This window comes from Pongo pygmaeus, chromosome 9 (genome assembly GCF_028885625.2).
Source record: "Pongo pygmaeus isolate AG05252 chromosome 9, NHGRI_mPonPyg2-v2.0_pri, whole genome shotgun sequence".
Classification (NCBI taxonomy): Eukaryota; Metazoa; Chordata; class Mammalia; order Primates; family Hominidae; genus Pongo; species Pongo pygmaeus.
In genome coordinates, this window is record NC_072382.2 from 87,926,097 (window position 1) to 87,935,329 (window position 9,233).

General features: G+C 40.5%; 1 pseudogene; it reads right to left on the bottom strand.

The window, feature by feature from the left end:
- Positions 1–4,020: 4,020 nt before the first annotated feature.
- On the bottom strand, positions 4,021–5,965 carry LOC129008704 (olfactory receptor 7E24-like; annotated as a pseudogene).
- Positions 5,966–9,233: the final 3,268 nt, after the last annotated feature.

Sequence of the window (9,233 nt, forward strand, 5' to 3'; positions counted from 1 at the left end):
CAATATTCTAGGGAAATATAACTTTTAATATATAGCCTCTGTAACAATAGGAGTAACATCCTCTTAGGATATTACAATAATATTACTATGTGTATACATCTACTGTGATATTATTTGTAATATCCTAGAAAAATATGACTCTAATATCACAGTGGGTGTACACACTGTGATATTATTTGTAATATCCTAGAAAAATATGACTCTAATATCACAGTGGGTGTACACACTGTGATATTATTTGTAATATCCTAGGGGGATGTTACTCCTAACGTCACAGAGTGTTAACACCACCTGTGACATTATTTGTATTATTCTAGGAAGATGATACTCCAAAAGTCATAGGTGGTGTACACCCTGTGATATTATTCATAATATTATAGGGGGATTTTACTCCTAATGTCACAGGGGTGTACACCCTGTGATATTATTCACAATATACTAGTGGGATATTACTAATAATGTCAAAATGCATGTACACCTTGTGACATTATTTGTAATATCCTAAGAGGATATTACTCCTATTGTCACAGGGAGTGTATTCCCTGTGATATTATTCGTAATATCCTAGATGGATGTTACTCCGAATTTCACAGGGTGTGTACGCCTTCTTATATTATTCATAATATCCTAAAAAGAGGTTGCTCCTCATGTCACAGGGGATGTACACCCTGCAATATTATTTGTAATATCCTAGGGAGATGTTAATTTAATGTCACAGAGGATGTACACCCTGTGAAATTATTCGTAATAGTTTTGTGGGATGGTACTGCTAATGTCACACGGGCTGTATACACAGTAATATTACTTGTAATATCCTATAGAAATGTTACTGTTAATATTACAGGGGCTGTACACCCTGTAATATTATTCATAATATCCCAGGAGAACGTTACTACTCGTCTCACAGGAAGTGTACACCCTGTGATATTATTCGTAATAGTTTTGTGGGATGGTACTGCTACTGTCACACCGGGTGTACACACAGTGATATTACTTGTAATATCCTATAGAAATGTTACTGTTGATATTACAGGTGTTGTACATCCTCTAATATTATTCATAATATCCTAGGGAAATGTTACTGCTCATGTCACAGGAAGTGTACACCCTGTGATATTATTCATAATAGTTTTGTGGGATGGTACTGCTAATGTCACACGGGGTGTACACACAGTGATATTACTTGTAATATCCTACAGAAATGTTACTGTTAATATTACAGGGGCTGTACAACCTGTAATATTATTCATAATATCCTAGGGGAATGTTACTACTCATGTCACAGGAAGTGTACACCCTGTGATATTATTCATCATATCCTAGTGGGATGTTACTACTAATGTCACAATGCGTGTACACCCTGTGATATTATTCGTAATATTCTAAAAGGATGTTACTACTAATGTCACAATGCATGTACACTCTCTGATATTATTCGTTATATCCTCAGGGGATGTTACTCTTAATGTCATATGGGGTGTACTCCCTGTGATATTATTCATAATATCCTAGGGGGATGTTGCTTTTAATGTCACAGGGAATGTACACTTTGTGATATTGTTCGTAATATTCTAGAAAGAAGTTACTTTTCATGTCAGCCTGTGATATTATTTGTAATATCCTAGGGGGCCATTATTCCAGTGTCACAAGTTGTGTTCACCCTGTGATGATTCTCATAATATCCCAGGGAAACGTTACTCTTAATGCCACAGGGGGTGTACACCGTGTGTTTACAGCCCTTGTGATATTATTCAAAATATCCTACAAGAATGTTACTCCTAATATTACAGGTGGGGCTCACCATGTGTGTACACCCCTGTGATATTATTTGTAGTATCTGAGAAAAATGTTACTCCTAACGTCACAGGAGGTATACACCATGTTTGTACACACCCTGTGATATCATTTATAGTATCTTTAGGGGATGTTACTCCTAATTTTACAGAATGTGTACACCATCTGTGTACACCCACTGTGGTATTATTTGCAATTTCCTAGCGGGATGTTACTCCTAATGTCTCAGAGGAAGTACACCATGTGTGTACAACCCCTGTGATATTATTCCTAAAATCCTATTGGGATGTTGCTCCTAATGTCACATGGAGTGTACAACATGTGTGTACAACTTCTGTAATATTATTTGTAACATTCTAGAAAGATGTTACTCCTCATGTCACAGGCAGTGTACACCTTGTTATAGTATTTGTTATATCCTAGGGGAATGTTACTCCTAATGTCACAGGAGGTATAAATTACGTGTGTAAACTGCCTGTGATATCATTTGTAATATACTAGGGGAAAGTTACTTTTAAAGTCACAAATGGTGTGCAGAATATCACAGGGGGTATGCACCTGGTGATACTATTTGAAATATCCTAAAAGGATGTTACTTCTAATGTCAAGGTGGTGTACACCTTCTTATATTATTGGTAATATCCTACAAGTTTGTTACTCCTCATATTACAGGGCGTGTACACACTGAAATTATTTGCAATAGTTTTATGAAATGTTACTCCTAATGTCACAGTGGGTGTACACCCTGTGAAATTATTCATAACAGTTTTGGGGAATGTCACTCCTAATGTCATACGGGGTGTACACACAGTGATACTATTTGTAATATCCTATAGAAGTGTTACTCCTCATATCACAGGGGCTGTATACCCTGTAATATTATTCGTAATATCCTAGGGAGACATTACTCCTAATATCACAGAGGTGTACACCCTTTGACATTATTTGTAATATCCTAGGAAGATATTACTCCTAATATCTCACTGGGTGTATACCCTGTGATATTATTCATGATATCCTAGGGAGATGTTCCTCCTAATGTCATCAGGGGTGTACACCCTGTGACATCATTTGAAATATTCTAGGGGGATGTTACTTTTAAAGTCACAGGGAGTTTACAACCTGTGATATTATACGTAATATCCTACAAGGATGTTACTCCTAATGTCACAGGGGTGTACACTCAGTGATATTATTTGGAATATCCTAGGGGGATGTTTCTCCTAATGTCAACGGGGTTTACAGCTTGTTATACTATTCGTAATAGCCTAGGAGGATGTTACTCCTAATGTCACAGAAGGTGTACACTCCGTGATATTATTTATTATAACCTAGCAGGATGTTATTACTAATGTCACAATGCTTGTACACCCTGTGATATTATTCGTAATATCCTAAGGGAATATTACTCCTAATGTTGTAGTGGGTTTACACCTTTTTGTATTATTCGTAATATCCTAGAAAGATGTTACTCCTCATGTCACAGGGCGTGTACACCCTGTGACATTATTTGTAATATCCCAGCGGGATGATACTCCTAATGTCACAGCAGGTGTACCCCCTGTGAAATTTTTTGTAATAGTTTTGGGGGATGTTACTTTTAATGTTACACGTGGTATACATACAGTGATATTATTCATAATAGCCTATAGAAATGTTACTCCTAATATCACTGGGGCTCTACACCCTGTAATATTATTTGTAATATACTAGGGGAATGTTACTACTAATGTCACAGGGGGTGTATGCCCTGTGATATCATTCCTAATATTCTAGGGGATGTTACTCCTAATGTCACAGGGGGTGTACACACTGTGATATTATTCATAATATCATAAAGGTATGTTACTACCAATGTCATAATGCTTGTACACCTTGTGATATTATTTCTAATATTCTAGAGGGATGTTACTCCTAGTGTCGCAGGGAGTATACACCCTGTGATATTATTCATAATATCCTATGCCAGTGTTACTCCTAATGTCACAGGTGGTGTGCACCTTGTGATATTATTCGTAATATTCTGGAAAGATGTTACTCCTCATGTTCCAGTGTGTGTACACCCTGTGATATTATTCGTAATATCCTAGGGGGACCTTCCTCCTAATGTTCGAGATGGTGTAACTCCCATGATATTACTCATAATATCCGAGGTAAATGTTACTCCTAATGTCACAGGGGATGTATGCCATGTATATATACCCCCTGTGATATTATTCATAATATTCTATGGGGATGTTGTTAATATTACTGGTGGTGTTCACCGTGTGTATACACCCCCAGTGATGTCATTCATAATATCCTAGGGAGATAGAATTCCTAATATCACATTGGGTGTACCACGTGTGTGAACACCCTTGATATTATTCATAATATCCAGGGTAAATATGACTTCTAATATCACAGAGGGTGTACACCTGGAGATATTTTTCATAATATTTTAGGGAAATATGGCTTCTAATATCACAGTGGGTGTACCCCATATGTGTACACTCTGTGATAGTATTTTTCATATCCTAGAGAGCTATTACTCTTAATATCACAGTGGGTGTATACCCTGTGATATTATTCGTATTTGACCTTGCTGCCTTTTTTAACCCACACTACAAAAGGAATGGAACAGATAATAAAATAAAGAGATCAAACTGTTCTGCCATGCAACCACTGCAGGACACTTTTGATGTCCCTGTTTCTCAGGCTGTAGATGAAGGGGTTCAGCATGGGGGTGATCACCGTGTACATCACTGAGGCCACTGCGCCCTTTCTGGGAGAAGATGACACATCTGAACTGAGGTACCCTCCAACGCCTTTTCCATAAAATAAACAAACAACTGACAGGTGACGCCCACAGGTGGAAAAGGCCTTATACATCCCACCTGATGATGAAACTCTCAGCATGGAGGAAACAATTTTATAGTAAGAGAAAATGATCCCCAAGATGGGAAGAAAACCAAATATGGCGGCAAGGAAATACATGACTATGTTATTGGTGAAGGTGTCATAACATGCAAGGTGGGGGAGTTGAGAAGGGTCACAGAAGAAATTAGGAATTTCCACATCCTTGAAGCAGGTCATTTGTAAGGCAATCAAATTGTGCAGCTGGGAGTCTGAAAGACTGAGAAAAAAAAAAAAAACCACACACACACAAAACTAGGAAGCCACAGAAACATGGGTTCATGATGGCTGAATAATATAGAGGGTGATAGATGGCTACAAACCGGTCATAGGCCATCACACTCAGGAGCATGTCTTTCTTCCATGCCTCCAAAAACAGCAAAGAGAGACATCTGAGTCAGGCAGCCTGCATAGGAGATGACTCTGCTGTGAGATTGGATGTCCACAATCATCTTGGGGACTGTGGTGGAGGTGAAACCAATGTCAGCCAAGGACAGGTTGGAAAGGAAGAAGTACATGGGGGTGTGGAGGTGGAAGTCAGAGCTGACGGCCAAGATAATGAGCAGCTTCTCCAGCACCATGACCAGGTACATGGACAGGAACAGCCCAGCGAGGGCCAGCTGCAGTTTTGGATTCTCTGAGAGTTCTAGGAGGAAGAATTTTGAGACATCTGTTAGATTCTGTGGGTCTGTATAGTTTGGACATATATATATATTTACTGTTGCAAGATTTAATAGAGTGAAGACAGAGCTCCCATACAAAGGGAGGGGATCCAAAACATACAAAGGGAGGGGATCCAAAGAGGGTAGCCATTGCCAGCTCGAATGCCTGGGTTTATATCCGGATCATTTCCCCTTCCGCTATGCTCTCAGGCCATAGATGATTGGCTATTCCTTTACCTCCTGTTTTTGCCTAATTAGCATTTTAGTGAGCTGTCTTATTGGTCGAGTGTGAGCTAAGTTGCAAGCCCAATGTTTAAAGGTGGATGCAGTCACCTTCCGAGCTAGGCTTAGGGATTCTTAGTTGGAATCCCTAACTAGGCTTAGGAAATCCAGCTAGTCCTGTCTCTTAGTCCCCCCTCTCAACAGGAAAACCCAAGTACTGTTGGGGAGGTTGGCCGGCGGCCACTCTAACTGCTTCTTGCTGAAATGGGGCATAGTAGGGGTTGTGCAGTTGAGATTTCCTCGGGAGGGGTGCCTTCGATGTCATTAACATCAGAGCATGTGCTAGCAGGCCGGTCCAGGGGTCCACAGTAGATCTTAGTCATGGACTGCATCTGGGGCTCCATTTGAAGAACATTTGTAGTTTTACAGCTTCGATTCTGGAGGAGACAAACTTAACAAGGAGGTTAGAGATACAGGGAATGAAATGTATGGCCTGCAGTGCAGGGGATTATTTCTTTGGCACACTTAACAGGACCTGACCATCTGCTTAATAGTTTTGAAAAGGCCTGGTCCAGTAAATAAGAATTTGGCCATCTGATGGGTGCTATCAATGCCTAAGTGAAAGATTTGGTGAAGGGTTTTAAGTAATTTCCATTGGTTAGCTGCAGGCAAAAGTATTTTTCCTTCTTTGGTGGCTAGCCATCCTAAGGGAGGAAACTATGTCCTCCTGAGTTTCCCCATTCTATTTCTTCTTCTGAGTACTGGGGCTTGGTTTCCCAGAGGGGATTACCCCATACTAGGGGTCCTTCTATAAGCATTTCTAATGGAGGGTCCTGCCTTGCGGTTCTTTTGGCTTCAATATCTGCTTGGTGTTTCCCTTCTATTTCCCTTTCCTTTCCTTTCCTTTCTGATGACCCTGGCAGTGTAAGACTGCCACCTCTTTAGGTTTCTTTACAGCCAATAATAATTTCCTAATGGCTTCCTGATGTTTGATAGGTGTTCCCTTGGAAGTTAGGAATTCCCTTTCTCTCCATATTGCTGCATGGGCATGGAGGACTAGGTAAGCATACTTAGAGTCTGTATACATATTTACCCTTTTTCCTTCTCCTAATTCTGGTGCCCGAGTAAGGGCTATTAGTTCTGCCAGCTGAACACTAGTTCCTGGAGTGAGGGGATTACTTTCAAGTATTCCGTTATCACTGACCACTGCATACCCCGCTTTTCAAAGTCCTTTTTCTACAAAGTAACTTCCATCAGTATACAAGTTGAGGTGGGGATCAGTCAAGGGAACCTCTAAAAGGTCCCCTCAAGCAGCATAGGTTTGAGCAATTACTTGTTGACAGTTATGTTCTATCTTTTCTTCGTTGTCTGGAAGAAATGTAGCTGGGTTAAGAGTTCGACAAGTGTGCAGTTGCAGCACTGGCCTTTCAAGTAATAGAGCCTGATATTTAAGTAAATGGTTGTCTGACAGCCACAAGTCTCCTTTAGCAGTGAGTATGCCTTTCACATCATGAGATTTCCACACAGTAAGATCTCTTCCTTGTATTATTTTAACTGCTTCAGATACTAAGACTGCTACTGCCACCACTACCTGTAAACAATGAGGCCAACCCTTTGCCGCTACATCAGTTTCCTTACTCAGGTATGCCATGGGTTGCAAGCTCATCCCTTGGACCTGTGTAAGGACTCCTAGAGCTATTCCTGTTTTTTCTGTGACATATAAAGAGAAGTCTTGCCCCGTTGGCAAGCTTAACACTGGGGCTTGGGTTAAGGCCTTCTTTAGGGCCTGGAAAGCTGCTTCAGGGGTCCATCTTACTAAATGGGTATTGGCTTTTTGAGTTTCCTTAATTAGTGTATATAATGGTCTGGCTATTTCGTCATACCTGGGAATCCATATTCGGCAGAAACCTGTTATGCCAAGGAACCCTCTTAGTTGCTTTAGGGTTTTAGGATGAGGATAAGCCAGTATAGGCTGGATACATTCCTCACTGAGGGCCCTGGTGCCTTTGGATAATTTTAGCCCTAAGTACCTAACCTCCTGTGAGCAGAGCTGAGCCTTTGGTTTGGAAACCTTGTAGCCACAGGTAGTGAGGAAATTTAAGAGCGCTTGGGTGGCTTGATGGCACAAGGTTTCTGAATGGGCAGCTAAAAGTAAATCATCCATGTACCAAAGGACAAGAGTGTCCAGGTATGAGAATTGGCTCAAGTCTTGGGCTAATGCCTGGCCAAATAGATGGGGGCTATCCCTGAAACCTTTCGGTAAAACAGTCCAGGTGAGTTGAGACGTGGGGTTTGAAGGATCTTCAAAGGCAAACAAGAATTGAGAGTCAGGATGTACATGGATGCAGAAAAAGGCCTCCTTAAGGTCCAGGACTGTAAACCACTCTGCTTCCTCTGGTATTTAGGAAAGCAGAGTGTAAGGGTTAGGTACAGCTGGGTATAGAGGGACAACGGCCTCACTGATAATCCTGAGATCTTGCACTAACCTCCACTGTCCGTTGGGTTTCTGTACTCCTAAAATTGGAGTATTGCAGGGGCTATTGCATGGTTTTACTAGGCCTTGGGCTTTTAGGTCCTTAACAATCTTTTGGAGTCCTTGTTGGGCCTTGGGTCTAAGGGGGTACTGCCTTTGGTAGGGAAAGGAGGCGGAATCCTTTAGTTTAACTTGAACAGGATGGGCATTCTTTGCTCATCCATATTGTCCTTCTGCTACCCAGACTTCAGGATTAATTCCTTCCTCAAGCAGGGGACAACAAATGGGTGTTCTTTCTCCTATGTTCAGGTGTGTAATAGCCCCTGCTTTTGCTAGAATATCTCTCCCTAACTAGGGAGTGGGGCTTTCAGGCATAATTAGAAAAGCATGTGAAAACACTAAAGCTCCCTAGTCACAACTTAGTGGCTGGGAGAAGTATCTAGTGACTGGATGTCTCAGGACCCCTCAAATAGTGACAGATCTGGAGGACAGTTGTCCAGGACAGGAGAGTAAGACTGAGAAGGCCATGCCAGTGTCCAGGAGACAATTAACCTCCTGGCTCTCAATGGTCAAGCATACCCAGGGCTCTGTGAGGGTGATGGCATGGGCTGGCACTTGCCCTGGGCATTCTCAGAGTTTGGACATATTTTGAGTAGAAAAGAGGATTGAAAAATAGAAAACAAGTAAACCAACACCCACCACTGTGTTTGCATTTTGGATATAAGCAATTCACAAGTAATGTTTTCAGATTTCAGAGCAATCCACATTCAGCAATATTGTGCAGTTCTGACAAACTCAATTTTTTTATAATTCTTTTATTGAGTTTTGTGTTATTCACTTCTTGCTGTACACACCTGCCTTAGAGACACTAGATTCAAGAATGTTCCAAGAACCAGATCATCATATATAACAAATTCATAATTGCTAAAAAATACAGCCTATCTTTTCCAAAGAAAAATATGTAATAAAATCATTCTCTTCACTTTAAGAAAAAGTTTATCCTAATTAAAAGAAATTAAGAACTCAAATGTATTATTTTATTCTAATAGATTGCCACAAGTTCCCTTGATTTAGAACATTTTTAAACACTGTGTAATAGCTGAGACCAGGTCATCTGGAAATAAAATTATAGTTGATAGTTCATAATCAGAAAATATTTCCAGATGCCAGTTACGTTCTCTGACTTT